This window comes from Heloderma suspectum, chromosome 4 (assembly GCF_057233095.1).
Source record: "Heloderma suspectum isolate Gila_16-S chromosome 4, 16-S_ref, whole genome shotgun sequence".
Classification (NCBI taxonomy): domain Eukaryota; kingdom Metazoa; phylum Chordata; class Lepidosauria; order Squamata; family Helodermatidae; genus Heloderma; species Heloderma suspectum.
The window spans coordinates 36,728,580-36,749,008 of record NC_139461.1 but is presented as its reverse complement, the minus strand read 5'-3'; the positions used below and the strand labels follow the sequence as shown (position 1 = coordinate 36,749,008).

The following is a 20,429-nucleotide window of genomic DNA, read 5'->3' as shown; positions in this document are numbered from 1 at the left end:
ACATGCCTTTTTAAGTGTAGGCTGCTGTGGAGGGGTCTTATTTCTATTTCTTTTTAAAACCCACCCTGCACTTGCAGGTGCCCAGGACTTTTCTCCAGCCAGGAGTTCTTCCTGACTGCCTAATGGAGAGGGCAAGGTCACATGGTCTCCTGAGACTCCAGAAAGAACTGGGCTGGAAAAGAGTGCTGGGCTCCTGCAAATGCAGTGTGTGTGTGTGTGTGTGTGTGTGTGTGTTTAAAAAAGAAAGAAAGAAGACCCCTCAAGAATTACCTGCACTTAAAAAGGTATGTGGAAACCTTTTCCACATATGCCCTCCCCAAGGAGAAAATTATCTGAAATTCTCCTCCCTGCAAAAGAGGCAGAAAAAACAATGCCTCTTTCACAGGGAGAGGAAAGGTTCCCGACAGTAGGGAGCAGGATTTGGCACAGCACTACTCTCTGTTATTGACTCAAGGAATGTACTCATGGTACGCCCGGAAAGGTACTTGGTAACCAGATTTGGATAATCCCAGAAGTGATTTGTGGAAGCCAAGACTACAATAGGTAACTTCATTACAGATAAAGAACAGACAAAGGTAGAGTAAGTCATGTGTACCTTTAAAACCTCCACAAGTGAAAACATGGATGAATTTACGGAGCTTATCTAACAAAAGAAATGCCTTGGTAAAACCCATTTGTGTAAGATTCATTTACATAATTTTACAACTGGAAGGAATATCTGTTATTCCAACTTTCTGGACTGATACAGGGTCTACAATATCCTGAACTTCAACACATAGGACTACATTTTTCAAGTCACAGCATGCTACCAGCCCTAAGCAGAGTGCAGGAACCAGCAATATGTAGCACACCAGTGATACAAAGACAAGGAGCAGACCCAGGAGATATAAGAAGACAGGAAATAAAGCTGAAGCCCAATGCTATCAGTCCGTGGTACAATTCTTCTGCAGAAAATTTGTTTCAGCCCCTTAACATTTCGGTCAACTGGATTTCGTGGGTTAAAGTACTAAGCCATCATTGCAATTTCCCATGAGAAAATGTTCTTAATTCTTCATCTGCTATTCTCAGTTGTGAACATCTCTGATGCTGTGGAGGTTGACAGAATAGCCACAGGGAGAAATAACATTTTCCATTCCCACTGGGCCACTGTGTAAGCACCATCTTAAAATTTATCACGCAATATCCTCTATAAGTGTAGCCAACTGAGTTTTTAAACTAATGATATTAGTTGCTCCCATGGCTATTCTAGGGTGATTAATCCAGAATTCCACATCTCCAAGGACAGATAGGGAATTTTATAAATGGATTGAATATATCCAATTTTTCTTTGCACCCATTAACTCTCTCATTTTCAGGTTGGGTATGCAAATATTTAATAGCAAGATGAGATTACTGAGATATTGGCATGGAGTTAAGAGCTCTTAAGGGAGAAGAACAAAGAGAAAATGTAGTACATTTATAATCTTTCTCTGTAAAAGACAGGTGTTAGCTATTGTGTGCAGGCCTCACATTTAAAAAGAACTAGTTCCTTCCTCTCTAGGGAAAGAAAGATACAAGTCAGATTTACTTGCTAACAGGATTTGCTTTCAAATTATTGCATTCGGAAAATGAGTTTTGTGTATGGCCATTTCAATTGTTAAAATAGTATTCAAAAATGTTTAGTCCTGGCAACGCCAAGTTTAATGTATCTCTTCCTTTATCATCTTTAGTTCCTTGCAACCAGTCCCCTTATTCCTACTACCTGCTAATCTAGGGGTGTACGAAACCCCGCTTACCTGGCTCTGCCGGGTTCCACAGGTGGGGGGAGGCGATCCGTTCCTCCCCCCGGAATCCTCATCGGGGGGGAGGCGATCCGTTCCTCCCCCTGGAATCCTCATCAGGGGGGAGGTGATCCGTTCCTCCCCCCCGGAATCCTGCCTGGCTGGCTCCGCTCCACAGCCAGGCCGCAGAGCCGCCGGCCGGGCCAACCCGCAGCGGGGCCTCCAGCCGCTGCTGGGCTGGTGCGGACGCAAATGGCGTCCTATGTAGGGGTTTTAGGGGTGTAGGGGTGCGGACGCTGGGTTTTTTTTCCCCCTGCCATGATAGGCTACGTAAATATTTCCGTAGCCTATCACGGCGGGGGGGGGGAACCAGCTTACGCAAATGGCAGCGGCTACCGCCATTTGCGTACGCTGGGGTTTTCCCCCCGCCGTGATAGGCTACGTAAATATTTACGTAGCCTATCACAGCTCACTGCAGGGACGCAAATGACGGCAGCTACGACAGCTGCCATTTGCGTCCCTGCAGGGCTGCCCAGCGGCCAGATGTCTGGCTGCGGGCGGCTAGAGCCGGCCAGCGGCTCCGCAGCTTGGCCGCAGAGCAGAGCTGGCTGGCCAGGATTCCGGGGGGGAGGCACGGAGCGCCTCCCCCCCAGCGAGGATTCTGGGGGAGGAGTGCTTCCCCCCACCTGCGGAGCCCGGCGGAGCCAGGTAAGCGGAGTTTCATACACCCCTACATCACTGATGTTGTCCCTGTTGCCCTCTGTGGCCAATATGGTAAGATCCATGATAAGGATATCAGTAGCTGACAACAAACACAAGACTTCAAAATGGACCCAGCAAATAAGATTCAAGTAGGTAAATGAACCAGGGAGGGGGGAATACATGGAACTGGTGATGCTAGTTGTGAATTTGTAGGAAAGCCTTCCCCAGCCTGATGCCTTCCTGGCATGTTGGACTACAATTCCCAGCATTCCCCAGCCAGCCACGCTGGGGAAACCTGGTTTAGGGGTTGCGTACACAGGAATTACTTAACAAGGATTCATTATGCCTTAATATCCTTTTAAACTTCCCATCGTACTCACAATCAGTCTGGTTAAAGAGTGCTAATAAAATATCAGTATGCTTATCTGCACTTATTATTGTGGGGCTACAAGCAGGGAATGGAACTTAATCCAGATTAATTAAAAAGTAGCATAAAATACATAGAACAATGGGGTTAGAGTCTTTTTGAGAACAAAGATCACAACTGCCACCAAACTCAGGGCTAGGCTAAGTTTGTTACATAGAAAATGTATAATCATTATACACTGATAATATATGAGAAAAGCAGCTACAGGAGGATGCAAACTTGAATGAGCTAGCAGTGGGAAATGGTCAATCCATTCCCTTGTGGGTGCTTTTCCCCACTGAAATCCCTCCTCTTGCTAGATGGTACCCATATCTTTTCCCCTTGGGTGAAAAAGCAGTGGCGGGGGTGGAGGGATTTTCGAGTTGCAATAGCCAGAGGAGAAAAGGAGTTGATCAGCACCTCTCTGTTCCTTTTTTCAAACGCAGTCTCCTACAGCTACTGTTCATTGAAAACTTGACCCCCCAAAAAAGTTGGGAAACTGCTACACATGTTTGCCTTGCAACCTATAGTTTGACTTTCTTACATATAATTTAGAAAGGCATCAAAAGAGAGCTAAATAGAATTTTAATAAACAGTTGCTTTAGTTTTACAGAGGAGAATAATATTCCTAAATATTAGGAATATTATTTCTATTATTTACTATTACTATTATTTCAATCAAGCTAGTAAGTTGAAATTTGACACTGTTACATTTTATTTACAGGGAGTACTGGAGCAAGTCAAAGCCCCAGACTTTTTTTAATTTGGGGAGAGCGGGGTGGCTCTCTCTACACTACAAAACACTGCCATTATTCAGTGGATAGTCACTAGATGTAAACTGAGTGGAGATCTCTTAATATGAACATTCAGATTTTCTCAAATTTGCATAACTGAATTTTCTTTAAAACGTTTTAAAAATACCACTGAATGCAAATCTGCAAGACAGATGTGAGTTTTCTAAAAAAGAAAGGAAGGAAGGAAGGAAGGAAGGGGTGTTTCACTGACAAAGCTCCCAAGTATTTTAATTTTATTTAAAGTTATTTATTTTGCATGATAATAGTTGAGAACCACATCAGGGAGTTTCTGCCCAACCAAGCCACCATGCACACAGACTCTTCTCAGTTTAGGAGTCAATTTTCCAGAGGTAAAGTTTAACTACTGGAGGAGCCCATTAGCCCCACGTACAACTCCTTTGGAAAGGCTCATGTTTTGGGGAGCATCCTTCAGTGCCATATGTTCTCATTCCCAAACACTTTCTTTAAAACCATCCCCATCACAAATTGACCCTGTCAGTTTGAGCTGAAAAACAGGTAAACCTAGAATCATAGAATAGTAGGGTTGGAAGGGGCCTACAAGGCCATCGAGTCCAACCCCCTGCTCAATGCAGGAATCCAAGTCAGAGCATCCCTGACAAATGGCTGTCCAGCCTCGTCTTGAAGGCCTCCAGTGTGGGAGAGCCCACCACCTCCCCAGGTAATTGTTTCCATTGTCGTATTGCTCTTACAGTCAGGAAGTTTTTCCTGATGTTCAGCCAGAATCTGGCTTCCTGTAACTTGAGCCCATGATTCCGTGTCCTGCACTCTGGGATGATCGAGAAGAGATCCTGGCCTTCTTCTCTGTGACAACCTTTCAAGTACTTGAAGAGCACTTTCATATCTCCCCTCAGTCTTCTCAAGGCTAAACATGCCCAGTTCTTTCAGTCTCTCTTCATAGGGCTTTGTCTCCAGTCCCCTGATCATCTTTGTTGCCCTCCTCTGAACCCTCTCCAGTTTGTCTGCATCCTTCTTAAAGTGTGGTGCCCAGAACTGGACACAGTACTCCAGATGAGGCCTAACCAGTGCTGAGTAGAGGGGAACTAGTACTTCCCGGGATTTGGAAGCGATGCTTCTATGAATGTAGCCCAAAATAGCATTGGCCTTTTTTGCAGCCACATCACATTGTTGGCTCATATTCAGCTTGTGATCGACAACAATTCCAAGATCCTTCTCGCTTGTAGTGTGGTTGAGCCACGTGTCCCCCATCTTGTAACTGTGCATTTTGGTTTCTTTTCACCTCTAGTGATTTTGTCACAAACCAAAGCTATATAGAAGAGTGTCTGTCAGAAGGATTAATTCATAGATTTGTAACAAAAACCTTTTTAAATATATGGGCTAACACTGGCAATAGCCCCTCACCTGTCTGCCTATCTAGCCTCAGTCTAAGCTGCTTCAGCTTGGTACAGGGTAGCTTGTCAACAATGGAATGCTAACAATGTAGCTTCTGGGAGGGAAGTGAAAGATCAGTTTGCACAGAGACCCTCAGGCCACAATCCCGTGCACAATTAGCTGGGAGCAGGGCTGGCCCTCCCATAAAACAAAATGAATCCCCTGCCTTGGATTAGGAGGGGCAGGGGATTGCTTGTGTGCCCCACCACTGGAAGGGCCTTCTGCCCCTCACCACTGCTCTGCCCCAAGGCATCAGAGCAGCAGGTGCGTGTTCTGGAGCAGCCGGCCTGATGCCTTCCTCCAGTGGTCCTCCAATCAAGGCATTGGTCCGGCTAGTGCTCTGTAGAACTGCACTGGCTGTTCTTCTGCAGCAATGCCACAGCAGGAAAGCAGTCAGAGCAGCTCTCAAGAGATCCCGCCACACCCAAATACCTCGCTTTGAGGGGGCCTTCCTCAAAGTGAGGCATTGTGGGGGAAGTGGCTTTGGAGACTGCCAATGCCCTGGCATCAAGGGCCATCTCTCTGGTCACCTTGCCGACAATGAGGGGAGGAGAATCATCAGAGGGGTGAAGGAGAAGAAGGAACAACAGAAGGGGAAGGAGGAGGAGAGGTGGTGGTGAAGGAGGGGTGGCAGAGGAAAGGCAGCATGTGCCCTCCTGCCTCAGGCAGTGGGACATCTTGCACCATCCCCGCCTGGGAGTAAAGTCTCATTGATATCCACAGGATTGAGCTGAATGGGCTTGGAAGTAGGATGGTCATATGTCCTGGCTTACAAGGACAATTCTCTAATTGAAGGGTTATGAGAGGACAATCCTCTGTTAGAAGGGGTGTCCAGTCCAAGTCTGGTAAAGATAAAGAACCATTAGAAGGGAGAGCAATGGGCCCTGAAACTGCCCATCAACAATTAGAAAGCAACTTGAGAACAGACTGAGCTGGCACATGGGTCACCTGGTCCAAGTCTTCCCCAGTATAGTGAGATGCACTGTATTTGTATTTAAATGTACTAACTGGGTTGGTGCCAGATGTAGTCATACATTAAGTAGAGACCCACTGAAATCAATAAGGTAAAGGTGTCCCCAACCAGTCGTGTCCGACTCTAGGGTGCGGTGCTCATCCCCGTTTCTAAGCCGAAGAGCCAGCGCTGTCCGAAGACGCTTCCATGGTCATGTGGCCGGCATGACTGAACACCAAGGTGCACGGAACACTGTTACCTTTCCCGCCGAGGCGGTACCTATTTATCTACTTGCAATTTCTTGCTTTCGAACTGCTAGGTTGGCAGAAGCTGGGACTGAAGACGGGAGCTCAGTCCGTCACGCGGCACTCGGGTCTCGAACTGCTGTCCTGCCGACCTTCCGGTCTGCAGTTCAACGGCTTAACCACTAAGCCACCACAGCCCCTGACTGAAATCAATAGGACTTAATAATGACTAACTTACATTCTACTGATTTCAATGGTCTCAGTATGACTAAATCTGGATCCAACCCATTATTTCCAAATTTGCACCTAAACATATAAATCAGCATACACAAAGTTCATGTAGATCTGTACCCTCTTTTGGCCTCTTTTTCAGTGATGTGTTTTAGTGATGTGTAAGTGGCCTCTCTGTTTAGAAGATGGTCCAAGAACTAGGCAAGTGGAGGGACAAGGACCGGAGGAGGAAAGCAACAGAGTAGTTAGCAGTGACCTCAGAGAAGTGAAATAAATGCCCTGAAGAAATGAAGGTCAGAGGGGAAATGGTGCTGAACAAACAATTGAGAAGAGGACGCAGGGAAGAGATCGTAGCTCAGTGGTAGAGAACCTGCTTTGTATGCAGAAGGTCCCGAGCTCAATCCCCATCTCCAGGTAGGGTTTAAAAATAAGGGAAATCGTCTGACCTCTCCTGATCCAGAAACTAGCATTTCCAATCATTTGGTGGCTTCCTAAAGGAAGCGCTAAATCCCCACTGCACATGTGATAGGTTCCGCTTGAGAAATGTGGTGACCCCCTCTTGTGGAGCAGCCCGCTTGGATACTGCCCTAGGACTGCTACAGGTTCAGGTGGTCATATCAGTAGGCCCTTACAATTCTGACCTCTATGATGCTAAGTTTTTCAGGACAGGGAAAACCAAACAGACTGTGAAGAGCTCCAAAATTATACCTCTAAACTTGGAGAATGAGCAACAAAATGGCAAATGGGATCCAATGTATCTGTGAAACAATACACATTTGAGCAAAACAACAACAAACACCATAATTTCACCAGTGAGAATTTAATTGAATATTGAATATCAATACAAGTGTATTCTTCGCACCCACGCATTGAGCATGTGTATACAACACAAATATGTTGCATATAACTAGGGTTGTTTCTGCTTGCCAAGTATTCGCCTACTGCTGTATCTCACTATTATTTCAGATCCCCATATTTTAATATTGTGTAGTACTGAGGTGGCAGTCCATACCTTGGAGACTGAGACTAGCTTTGTCCTAGAACAGTTCCTCTGGCTCCAATTTAGATTTTTGCCCTTATTTATTTATTTATTTATTTATTTATTTCATTTCTATACCGCCCAATAGCCAAACCTCTCTGGGCAGTTCACAAAAATTAAAACCAAACATCACACAATAAAATAATTTAAAATATATAGAACATTAAAACCACAATATAACAATACAACCACAATAAAACCTAGCAGCAGTGCAGGAGTTTAAAATACAAATTTAAAACACCAAAGCTAAAAGTTTAGAATGCTAAAATGCCTGGGAAAATAAAAAAGTCTTCACCTGGCACCAAAAGGAATAAGATGTAGGTGCCAGGCGAACGTCACCAGGGAGCTCATTCCAGAGCCGGGGTGCCACAGCAGAAAAAGCCCTCCTCCTAGTAGCCACCCGCCTCACTTCCTTTGGCAGGGGCTCACAGAGGAGGGCTGCTGACGATGACCCTAAGGTCCGGGCAGGCACATATGGAAGGAGGCGATCTTTCAGGTAACCTGGCCCCCAAGCCGTTAAGGGCTTTAAATGTTAATACCAGCACTTTGAATCGGGACTGGCAGCCAGTGCAGCTGGAAAAGTACTGGCGTAATATGAGCTCGCTGGCCAGTCCCTGTTAACAATCTTGCTGCCCTATTTTGGACCAGCTGAAGTTTCTGGACTGTTTTCAAAGGCAGCCCCACGTATAACGCATTGCAGGAATCCAGACGAGAAGTTATCAGAGCATGGATAACTGTAGCTAGGCTATCTCTGTCCAGATAAGGGCATAGTTGGTATACCAGCCTAAGCTGATAAAAAGTGCTCCGTGCCACTGAGTTCACCTGTGCCTCAAGTGACAGTTCTGGATCCAAAGCACCCCCAAACTACGAACCTGATCCTTTAGGGGGAGTGCAACCCCCTCCAGAACAGGTTGAATATCACCTAGCCGGGCAGACGAACCACCCACTAACAGCACCTCCGTCTTGTCTGGATTGAGTTTCAGTTTATTGGCCCTCATCCAGTCCATTACCATGCCCAGGCACTGATTCAGAACAGCCACTGCCTCACCTGGTTTTGATGAGAAAGAGAGGTAGAGCTGGGTGCATTCCGCATATTGATGGCACCTCAGTCCACACCTCCGGATAATCTCCCCCAGCGGTTTCATGTAGATGTTAAACAGCATGGGGGATAAAATAGAGCCCTGTGGAACCCCATGGCACAATTGCCATGGCACAGAGCAATAATCCCCCAGCACCACCTTCTGGAATCGGCCATCCAAGTAGGAGCGGAACCACTGTAGTACAGTGCCTCCAACTCCCGACCCAGACAACCTATCCAGAAGGATACCATGGTCGATGGTATCGAAAGCCTCTGAGAGGTCCAGAAGAATCAACAGGGTCGCACTCCCCCTGTCCCTCTCCCGGCAGAGGTCATCCCACAGGGCGACCAAGGCAGTTTCTGTTCCAAAACCTAGGGATATCAGAGAATTCTGCCACAGATCTTGGTGAGGCTGAATGCCAGTGCATTCGGCCCCCTGACTCCGTGGCGGAACGGCCTGCCACCCCCCCACCCCCCTGCGGATCCCCCCCCCCAGGACGAGACTTACCTGGGGCGGATCTTCCGGGCGGCGGCGGCTCCAGCAGCGGCGGCGGCAGCTGCGGCGGCTGGTCTTCCGACCGGCTGCCGCCACTGCCATTTCCAGTGTTGGGGGGGGGGGAGACGTGATAGGCTACATAAATCTTTACGTAGCCTATCACGTCTGACTTTAAAAAAAAACAAAAGCGCGCGTACGCAAATGGCGGCGGCTACAGCCGCCATTTGCGTTCCTTATTTTGGGCTGTCTTAGTCTATGTAAATATTTACATAGATATTGTCTCCCCCAAGGCCAGACCCTGTCCCCAATTCAGGCTGTGTGTACTCCAGTCACATGGCTGAGAGTGAGATGGGATTTGAAGACTCTGCCAAATCACCCCCATAATTCTCCTAACACCTCAACCCCAGCTCCCATTTATCTTGTAGTAGCGATGATGGAAAGTTGTCACTGAAGACTTCCAAGAGGCCTTTACTCCCCTTCAGTCTGCCCTGGTACTTCCAATGCTGCAATAGCAGCATCCCGGGGGGCAGGAACTCTGGGAAACGTACTTCTAATGCCCTGGAAGCTACAGGGCTCCTTGTGCCAGGCACACAGCATTCTTCCAATGCTAGCTGAGGACATTGTCACTTTAGTATATGAAAGGTTAAGGAGGACAGCAGCATGTTTTGTAGTTTTTAAAGGTTTATTTGCTGATCTTCTCCAATGTGATCTTCAGCATTGAGGGAATCACAGACGTGGGTAAGCTGTGGGTAAGCTGTGGGTAATAGCATCTTAAGATGCTGTTCTGATTCTCTATAGTCTTCCAATATTCCAAGAGCAATATCCTGTAACAGGACACAGGAGTGGCAATACCAACAATAAAACGAAATAGGAATTGCACCCCTAGATGGAATGGGAAAAGAAATAGAGCTTCTGGTGTCTCTTGTGCATTGCCTCTATTTTACTATGTGTTGTGTGTGTGTGTGTGTGTGTATGTGTGTGTGTGTGAGAGAGAGAGAGAGAGAGAGGGAGAGAGGGAGAGACTATCCATATTAACTCAGGAGTAAGTCACTCTAAGTCCAATGAGACTTACTCCCAAGTAATAATGCATAGATTGCAGTCTTAGCCTGGAATTCAATATTATGACAAGACACGTACGTAGCTGCTGCCCACAAATAACTTCACATGTTTTCCGCATCTTGTAATATGTAATGATACAAAATGTAAAGCATTGTTGTAACTGTGTGTGTTTTCCTGGCCTCCACTCCACTTAACTGGCTGAGGCTTTGCAGGGGCAGGGAAACAGACATTGTCAAGGAGAAAGACATGGGCCAGTTCGCACATCACAATAAACCATCCTGAAAATAAGCTACAGACGTGGATTGGTTGTTGTTGTTGTTCAGTCATTCAGTCGTGTCCGACTCTTCGTGACCCCATGGACCATAGCACGCCAGGCCTTCCTGTCCTGCGCACTCTCCCAGAGCGTGCTCAAGTTCATATTCATTGCATCCGTGATGCTATCTAGCCATCTCATCCTCTGCCGTCCCCTTCTCCTTTTGCCTTCAGTCTTTCCCAGCATCAGGGTCTTTTCCAGGGAGTTTTCTCTTCGCATTAGGTGGCCAAAATACTGGAGCTTCAGCTTCATTATCTGTCCTTCCAATGAGCACTCAGGGTTGATTTCCTTTAGGATGGACTGATTTGACCTCCTTGCAGTCCAGGGGACTCGTAAGAGTCTTCTCCAGCACCACAGTTCGAAAGCATCAATTCTTCGGCGCTCAGCCTTCCTTATAGTCCAGCTCTCACAGCCATACATTACTACTGGGAAAACCATAGCTTTGATTAGACGGACCTTTGTCGGCAAGGTGATGTCTCTGCTTCTTACTATGCTGTCTAGGTTGGCCATAGCTTTCCTCCCAAGGAGCAAGCGTCTTTTAATTTCATGGCTACAGTCACCGTCTGCGGTGATCTTGGAGCCCAAGAAAGTAAAATCTGTCACTGCTTCCATTTCTTCCCCTTCTATATGCCAGGAAGTGATGGGGCCAGATGCCATGATCTTCGTTTTTTTAATGTTGAGTTTCAAACCAGCTTTTGCACTCTCCTCTTTCACCCTCAACAAGAGGCTCTTTAGATCCTCTTCACTTTCTGCCATTAGGGTGGTATCGTCTGCATATCGGAGGTTGTTGATAATTCTCCCAGCAATCTTAATTCCGACCTGTGATTCATCCAACCCGGCATTTCTCATGATGTACTCTGCATATAAGTTAAATAAGCAGGGTGACAATATGCAGCCTTGTCGTACTCCTTTCCCAATTTTGAACCACTCGGTTGTTCCATGTCTGGTTCTTACTGTTGCTTCTTGACCCTTGTACAGGTTTCTCAGGAGACAGGTAAGGTGGTCTGGTACTCCCATCACTTTAAGAATTTGCCACAGTTTGTTGTGATCCACACAATCAAAGGCTTTAGCGTAGTCAATGAAGCAGAAATAGACGTTTTTCTGGAATTCTCTTGCTTTCTCCATGATGCAGCGAATGTTGGCGATTTGATCTCTAGTTCCTCTGCCTCTTCGAAACCCAGATTGTACTTCCGGTAGTTCTCGGTTCGCATACTGCTGAAGCCTAGCTTGTAGGATTTTGAGCATCACCTTGCTGGCATGTGAAATGAGCGCAATGGTGCGGTAGTTTGAACACTCTTTGGCGTTGCCCTTCTTTGGAATTGGAATGTAAACTGACCTTTTCCAGTCTTGTGGCCACTGTTGAGTGTTCCAGATTTGTTGGCATATTGAATGCAGCACTTTAACAGCATCATCTTTTAGGATTTTAAATAGCTCGGCTGGAATACTGTCATCTCCGCTAGCTTTGTTGTTACTAATGCTTCCTAAGGCCCACTTGACTTCACTCTCGAGGATGTCCGGCTCAAGTTCAGTGACCGCACTATCATGGCTATCAGGGACATTCAGATCTTTCCTGTATAGTTCTTCTGTGTATTCTTGCCACCTCTTCTTAATCTCATCTGCTTCTGTTAGGTCCCTGCCTTCTTTGTCCTTTATCATGCCCGTCTTGGCACAAAACGTTCCCTTGAGATCTCCAATTTTCTTGAAGAGATCTCTAGTCTTTCCCATTCTGTTGTTTTCCTCGATTTCTTTGCATTGTTCATTTAAGAAGGCCTTCTTGTCTCTCCTTGCTATTCTCTGGAACTCTGCATTCAGTTGCATATATCTTCCCCTTTCTCCCTTGCTTTTCGCTTCCCTTCTTTCCTCAGCTACTTGTAAAGCCTCATCAGACAGCCACTTGGCTTTCTTGCATTTCTTTTTCTTGGGGATGGATTGAGTTGCTGCCTCCTGAACAATGTTACGGACCTCCGTCCATAGTTCCTCAGGCACTCTGTCTATCAGGTCTAATCCTTGAAATCTATTCCTCACCTCCACTGTATATTCATCAGGGATATGATTTAGGTCATACTTGAACGGTTTAGTGGTTTTCCCGACGTTCTTCAATTTAAGCCGAAATTTTGCAGGAAGCAGCTCATGATCTGAGCCACAGTCAGCTCCAGGTCTTGTTTTTACTGACTGTATGGAGGTTCTCCATCTTTGGCTGCAAAGGACATAATCAATCTGATTTCGATATTGACCATCTGGTGACGTCCATGTGTAGAGTCGCCTCTTGTGCTGTTGGAAAAGAGTGTTTGCTATGATCAGCATGTTCTCTTGGCAAAACTCCATTAGCTTTTGTCCTGCTTCATTTTGTACACCAAGGCCATGCCTGCCTGTTATCCCGGTGATTTCTTGACTTCCTACTTTAGCATTCCAATCCCCTATGATGAAGAGGACATCTTTTTTTGGTGTTAGTTCTAGAAGGTGTTGTAGGTCTTCATAGAACCGATCAACCTCAGCTTCTTCGGCCTCAGTGGTTGGGGCATAGACTTGAATTACTGTGATGTTGAATGGTTTGCCTTGGATTCGTACTGAGATCATTCTATCATTTTTAAGATTGTACCCCAGTACTGCTTTTCCCACCCTTTTGTTGACTATGAGTGCTACTCCATTTCTTCTAAGGGATTCTTGCCCACAATAGTAGATATGATGGTCACCTGAATTAAATTCGCCCATGCCTGTCCATTTTAGTTCGCTGATTCCCAAGATGTCGATGTTCAATCTTGCCATCTCCTGTTTGACCACCTCCAGCTTACCTTGATTCACTGATGTGACATTCCAGGTTCCTAAACAATATTGTTCTTTACAGCATCGGATTTTCTTTTCACCACCAGACACATCCACAGCTGAGTGTCCTTTCGGGTTTGGCCCAGCCGCTTCACTCTTTCTGGCACTACTTGGAAATACCCTCTGCTCTTCCCCAGTAGCATATTGGACACCTTCCGACCTGAGGGGCTCATCTTCCGGCGTCATATCTTTTAGCCTTGTGATATGTTCCATGGGGTTTTCTTGGCAAGAATACTGGAGTGGGTTGCCATTTCCTTCTCCAGTGGACCACATTTTGTCAGAACTCTCTGCCATGACCTGTCCGTCTTGGGTGGCCCTGCACGGCATAGCTTATGGCTTCACTGAGTTACGCAAGCCCCTTCGCCACAACAAGGCAGTGATCCATGAAGGGGGTGGATTGGTTATTAACTCACTAACCCACGTTCTTCCCAACAGACAGTCAGGCAGTTCCCCCTTAGTCCTCCCAACACTCCTGACATGCATCCCATGGACTTTGCGGCACAACCCCAGCAGTTCACTCCACTAATGAGTGCAAATGCACTCATTAGTGGAGTAGAATTTATTTTGTAGATTTTTTTTTCACCTTTGGGGAGATTTAAACATATTTAACATACTTTTGTCACCTTTGGGGACACTAGCACAAATGTAACATTTAGTTAGTTATGTATTTATCTGTCAGGGAGATTTGCGCAAATTCACTAAAGCACAGTAACTACTACACTTTAGCGAATTTGCACAAATCACCAAATGTTTTTAAAGTTAAATTTACACAAATCTCCCAAATGTGGGGGAGAAAACACGGAATTTGCACAAATCTTCCTGAAGGTCGTGTGTGTGGGGGTGAGTGTCACTGTCTAGGGAAGCAACAAAACGGAGGAGTAAATTGACTAGTGTCATTTCAGGCCGTAATACTGGGGGGATAGCATTATTGAGATTGCGAGGAGTGACTGGGTTTTTTTGCCGCTTTTGCCAGGTGGCTCTGTAGTCCTTTCCAACAAAACATGCACAAACCAATCTGAGGTGTTCACATGTCATGACAAACTACTTTGAAAACAAGCCACCCTGACCAATCCAGCAAAAAGCCAAACCCTGACTCAACCCAAACAACATAATTTGTGCATAGTTAACAAACCACTCTGAGGAAACTGCACCACGTTCGGAAATCACAAGAAGCCATCCAGAAACAAATAAGGCTGAGAGCCCACCACAGGTTTTCGTGTCATGCAAAGTCAATGACACACAGGGCTGCAGTTTTCAGTGGCAGCCAGAACTGCCGCAACATCTCGCTCCAACTTTAGGAGGACGAAGAATGCTAGCACAGGATTTACACAATCACCCATGTGAAGTTCTTTACCACTGCACAACTACACTGATATGGAGATTATCAATGGGCGAAAGAAAAGCACACCAGACACCACTGAAACTGTGATACTAACAGTAACACATCTTCTTCTTACAGGTCCATCTTTAAAACGTTTTTTTCACCTTCTCCACTTTCACTTTACATTGCTCTTGCAAGCCACATCAGTTGAAAATTGTAGTTATATAGAAATAATTTTGACTACGACCTTCCTAAGGCTGTGAGAAATGGAAATAACTTTGCTAAGCAGCACTATTAAACTAGAGTCCTTTTCAAATTGTTAAAAAAACCCAGTTTTGGATGCCAATAACCAATGGGAAGGCAAGTTACAAGTCCTTTCTTTGCTTCCCCCCCCCTCCCGATAAGGTTAAAAAGTAAAAAAAAAAAAAAATGAAATGTGGTGTTACTTTGTCCCTGTAGCATTTGCTAGTTATTCTTGCATTACCCTCATAAAGATACAGTTCAGGCTTCTGAGCTGATAGAGAAAGGCAGAGTTCAAGCACATTTTATAGACATTTGGAGCAATCAGCAGGAGTCGAATGAGAGATGTGATCCAGTCCCTGATAAAGCCAAAATGATTTGTTTCATTACAGTAAACATTTTGATGCAAATTGTTAGCATTTTCAAAAGCCTGGACAACAAAGCTATCTGAAACTGAAGTAAAGTTAATACCACCAGATGTACCAAGCCCTATTCTTACTGCTTTCTTTGAGAGAATTACCTACTTCATCTTACAAATTCCCTATAAAAATTCAGGTCAGGCCTTGAGAACCTTGGCTAATATCAACACACCTCCCATCGAAATGAATCATGGAATCACTCACTTCTACGGCAGCTTTTAAAAGAACGCCAAGAATCTTCTTGACCTTTCAAATGGCTCCATTATATTTATCTGCTCTACAAAACACTCTTTCTGTGTTTGTCATTGCCTGCTTTAAGTTTTGTGACTGAGTCGCCTTAAATCACAGAGAAACAATAGCAACTAGGTTGGTGTCCCCACTTGGCCATAGCAAACATTTTTTGATATGTACCTTGGTTCAGTCTCCTATCTTCCCCGAAAAGATAGTGGAAACTGTCAAAACTGACAGTACCATAAAATAGTCCCAGCACTGTGCACACAGCCCAGGTGATTGATGCAGTTATACACCATTTTGGGTACATAATTCTCAAGCCAGCAGGGGGTACATGCATGGAAATGTGCTCTGATCTGTGGCAATTAACTCTGTACTGAGTTTACTTACAGCCTCTCTTGGGACAGCTTTGGGAAGGAGCGTTACCTGGTGCATAAGCTTTGCATGTAGACATTCCCACATTCAGTGCCTGGTATCTGTAGTTAAAGGGTTTTCTGATAGAAAACACCTGTGAGAGCCCAACTAGATGTGGCATTAAGGACATGAATTCATTAACATGCATGGTGATTATTATTGTTATTATTATTAATGATATTCCTGTACCATCCAATGTATAACAAACACTCTCTTCCAACAACCTAAAAGATGACTTTATACATGGACTTCACCAGATGGTTGACACCGAAATCAGATTGACTACATCCTTTGTAGCCAAAGGTGGCGGACATCTATGCAGTCGGTAAAAACAAAACCTGGAGCTGACTGTTGTTCAGATCACGAACTTCTTATTGCACAATTTAGAATCAGACTAAAGACAATAGGGAAGGCCCACAGATCAGTTAGATATGAGCTCACTAATATTCCTAATGAATATGCAGTGGAGGTGAAGAATAGATTTAAGGGAATAGATTTAGTAGATAGGGTCCTGGAAGAACTATGGACAGATGTTTGCAACATTGTTCAGGAGGTGGCAACAAAAAACGTCCCAAAGAATAAGAAAACCAAGAAGGCAAGATGGCTGTCTGCTCAGACACTGGAAGTAGCCCAAGGAAGAAGGAAAGCTTTGGTGATAGGGGTTCTGCCCAATTAAATGCAAAATTCCAGAGGTTAGCCAGAAGAGATAAGGAATTATTTTTAAACAAGCAATGCGCAGAAGTGGAAGAAGATAATAGAATAGGAAGGACAAGAGACCTCTTCCAGAAAATCAGAAACATTGGAGGTACATTCCAGGCAAAAATGGGTGTGATCAAAAACAAAGATGGCAAGGACCTAACAGAAGCAGAAGAGATCAAGAAAACGTGGCAAGAAGATACGGAAGATCTGTATAGGAAGGATAATAATATCGGGGATAAATTTGACGGTGTGGTCAGTGAGCCAGACATCCTGAAGAGTGAGGTTGAATGGGCCTTAAGAAGCGTTGCTATTAACAAGGCAGCAGGAGACGACGGTATCCCAGCTGAACTGTTTAAAAATCTTGCAAGACAATGCTGTCAAGGTGATGCATGCCATATGCCAGGAAGTTTGGAAAACACAAGAATGGCCACCAGACTGGAAAAAATCAACTTGTATCCCCATACCAAAAAAGGGAAACACTAAAGAATGTTCAAACTATCGAACAGTGGCACTTATTTCACATGCCAGCAAGATAATGCTCAAGATCTTGCAAGGTAGACTCCAGCAATTCATGGAACGAGAATTGCCAGATGTACAAGCTGGGTTTAGAAAAGGCAAGGAACTAGAGACCAAATTGCCAATATCTGCTGGATAATGGAGAAAGCCAGGGAGTTTCAGAAAAACATCTATTTCTGTTTTATTGACTATTCTAAAGCCTTTGACTGTGTGGATCATCACAAATTGTGGCAAGTTCTTGGTGGTATGGGGATATCAAGTCATCTTGTCTGCCTCCTGAGGAATCTGTATAACGACCAAGTAGCAATGGTAAGAACAGACCATGGAACAACGGACTGGTTTAAGATTGGGAAAGGAGTACAGCAGGGTTGTATACTCTCACCCTACGTATTCAACCTGTATGCAGAACACATCATGCGACGTGCTGGGCTTGATGAATCCAAGGCTGGAGTTAAAATCGCTGGAAGAAACATTAACAATCTCAGATATGCAGATGATACCACTTTGATGGCTGAAAGCAAGGAGGAGCTGAGGAACCTCATGACGAAGGTGAAAGAAGAAAGTGCAAAAGCTGGGTTGCAGTTAAACCTCAAAAAAACCAAGATTATGGCAAACAGCTTGATTGATAACTGGAAAATAGAGGGAGAAAACGTGGAGGCAGTGACAGACTTTGTCTTTCTAGGAGCAAAGATTACTGCAGACGCTGACTGCAGCCAGGAAATCAGAAGACGTTTACTTCTTGGGAGGAGAGCAATGACAAATCTTGATAAAACAGTGAAGAGCAGAGACATCACACTGACAACAAAGGTCCGCATAGTTCAAGCAATGGTATTCCCCGTAGTAACCTAGGGCTGCGAGAGCTGGACCATAAGTAGGGATGGCGGAGAATTTCTCCCCGAAACTTCGGGGGGCCGAGCGCCAACGTGTTCGGCCCCCCGAACAAGTTTTGGGGAGAAATCCTCCGCACACACCCCCGCACCCCGCACCCCCCCGGGACGGGACTTACCTTCACCGAATGTCCCTCCCGGTGGCTGGTCCGGCCGGCGGTTCGGCAGGTGTTCAAGCGAGGCGGGAGCGGCAGCCGGTCTTTCGACCGGCTGCCGCCGCTGCCATTGCAATGAAAGGAAAAAAAAAAAACGCCCCCTGATAGGCTACGTGACGATTCACGTAGCCTATCATGGCTAGATTTGCAAAGTCAGCCATGATAGGCTACGTGATTCGTCACGTAGCCTATCACGGGTGACTTAAAAAAAAAAAAGAGTGTACGGATAATGGCGGCCCCCATAGGGAGCCGCCATTCCCGTTCCTTATTTGGTCACTGTAGTCTACGTAAATGTTTACGTAGACTACGGCGAAAATAAGGGCAACGTGACGATTCACGTAGCCTATCATGGCTAGATTTGCAAAGTCAGCCGTGATAGGCTACGTGATTCGTCATGTAGCCTATCACGGGTGACTTTAAAAAAAAAAAAGAGTGTACGGATAATGGCGGCTCCCTATGGGGGCCGCCATTCGCATACGCGCTTTTTTTTTTTTAAGTCACCCGTGATAGGCTACGTGACGATTCACGTAGCCTATCACGGCTGACTTTGCAGATCTAGCCATGATAGGCTACGTGAATCATCACGTAGCCTATCAGGGGGCGTTGTTTTTTTTTTTTACTTTCGCGTTCGCGGCCGGGCGAGGCGAGGCGCCTCCTCCCCGGCCTGAATTTCGGCCGGGCGAGGCGGGAAGCCTCCCCCCTGGCCTGAATTTCGGCCGGGCGAGGCGGGAAGCCTCCCCCCCCGGCCTGAACTTCACGGGGGGAGCAGCGAAGTGCCTCCCCCCCACCGCGAACGGCCTTCGACGACAGGTAAGTGACTTTCGTCCACCCCTAACATAAGGAAAGCTGAGCGAAGGAAGATAGATGCTTTTGAACTGTGGTGTTGGAGGAAAATTCTGAGAGTGCCTTGGACTGCAAGAAGATCAAGTCCATACTCCAGGAAATAAGCCAGACTGCTCACTTGAGGGAATGATATCATATTAAAGGCAAAAGTGAAGTACTTTGGCCACATAATGAGAAGACAGGATACCCTGGAGAAGATGCTAGGAAAAGTGGAAGGCAAAAGGAAGAGGGACCGACCAAGGGCAAGATCGATGGATCGTAGAATCATAGAATAGTAGGGTTGGAAGGGGCCTACAAGGCCATTGAGTCTAACCCCCTGCTCAATGCAGGAATCCAAGTCAGAGAATCCAGTGTGAGAGAGCCCACTACTAGGATGATATTCTGGAGGTGACGGACTCGACCTTGGGGGAGCTGGGGTTGGCGATGGCCAACAGGAAGCTCTGGCGTGGGCTGGTCCATGAAGTCATGAAGAGTCGGAAGCGACTGAGTGAATAAACAACAAACTAGGGATGGCGGCGAATTCCTCCACGGATTTCAGTGAGGCCGAATGCCAGTGCATTCCCCCCGAAATCCGTGGCAGAACGGCCTGCCCCCCCCCACCCCCCGTGGATCCCCCCGGGACGAGACTTACCTGGGGTGGATGTTCCAGATGGCAGTGGCGGCGGCTCCAGCAGCAGCAGCTGGTCTTCCAACCAGCTGCCGCAGCCGCCATTTGCAGTCTGGTCTTTTTTTTTTTTTTTTACCCAGACATGATAGGCTACGTAAAGACTTATGTAGCCTATCATGTCTGGGTAAAAAAAAGAAAGGCGTACGCAAATGGCGGCTCCACAGGGATTCCGTGTAGCCGCCGGCCGGTCCGCTCCACAGGGATTCCGCAGAGCCGCTGGCCGGCTCCACCCGCAGCCGGACATCCAGCCGCTGGGCAGCAGGGACGCAAATGGCAGCTGCCGTAGCCGCCGCCATTTGCGTCCCTGTATTTAACCGTGATAGGCTACGTAAATATTTACGTAGCCTATCACGGCAAAGTAAAAAATAAAAAACGTGTATGCAAATGGCGGCGGCTACGGCGGCCGCCATTTGCGTTCCTTATTTTTCGCTGTTTTAGTCTACATAAATATTTACGTAGACTATTATGGCGAAAATAAAGGGGGATGCAAATAGCGTAGTGGGTGCTATTCGCGTTCCTTTTTGATTTGCCGTTTTAGCCTACGTAAATATTTTATGTATATAAAATACATATTTTATATACTACCACAAATACTACCACAAATTATGTAGTTGAGTTTCCCGCATTTGGGGAAATCGCAGGGGTCAGCACACCCGGAGTGCAATGGATGAGCCTCACCCTGGGAAAACCACCTCCGTGATCATGGTGTCTCCCCTGGTAGGTAAGTAA

At 46.1% G+C, this 20,429-nt stretch overlaps 1 non-coding gene across 1 annotated transcript; it reads right to left on the bottom strand.

Annotated features, from left to right (window-relative positions):
• Window positions 1-20,269: 20,269 nt before the first annotated feature.
• Window positions 20,270-20,429, bottom strand: LOC146346702 (U1 spliceosomal RNA). Its single transcript, XR_014790851.1, has one exon. It is a non-coding gene; the product is annotated as a U1 spliceosomal RNA (small nuclear RNA).